This window comes from Etheostoma spectabile, chromosome 20 (assembly GCF_008692095.1).
Source record: "Etheostoma spectabile isolate EspeVRDwgs_2016 chromosome 20, UIUC_Espe_1.0, whole genome shotgun sequence".
Lineage (NCBI taxonomy): Eukaryota > Metazoa > Chordata > Actinopteri > Perciformes > Percidae > Etheostoma > Etheostoma spectabile.
The window spans coordinates 6,343,311-6,343,545 of NC_045752.1; the positions used below are offsets into that span (position 1 = coordinate 6,343,311).

The following is a 235-nucleotide window of genomic DNA, read 5'->3' on the forward strand; positions in this document are numbered from 1 at the left end:
ATGGGTTCAGGAAAAGAAGAATGGGACAGTTGGGTTTTGGAAAAGAAGAATGGGACAGTTGGGTTTAGAAAAAGAAGACTGCGACAGTTGGGTTTAGAAAAAGAAGAACGGAACAGTTGGGTTTAGAAAAAGAAGACTGCGACAGTTGGGTTTAGTAAAAGAAGAACGGAACAGTTGGGTTTAGTAAAAGAAGAATGCGACAGTTGGGTTTAGGAAAAGAATAACAAGACAGATG

At 39.6% G+C, this 235-nt stretch overlaps 1 long non-coding RNA gene across 1 annotated transcript in view; it reads right to left on the reverse strand.

The window, feature by feature from the left end:
- Positions 1 to 235, reverse strand: part of LOC116670585 (uncharacterized) — a 9,049-nt gene that overhangs the window by 833 nt on the left and 7,981 nt on the right. The window contains exon 2 of the long non-coding RNA XR_004327059.1: positions 1 to 235. This exon is cut by the window's left edge and continues 833 nt beyond it; it is cut by the window's right edge and continues 1,797 nt beyond it. This is a non-coding gene — a long non-coding RNA (uncharacterized LOC116670585).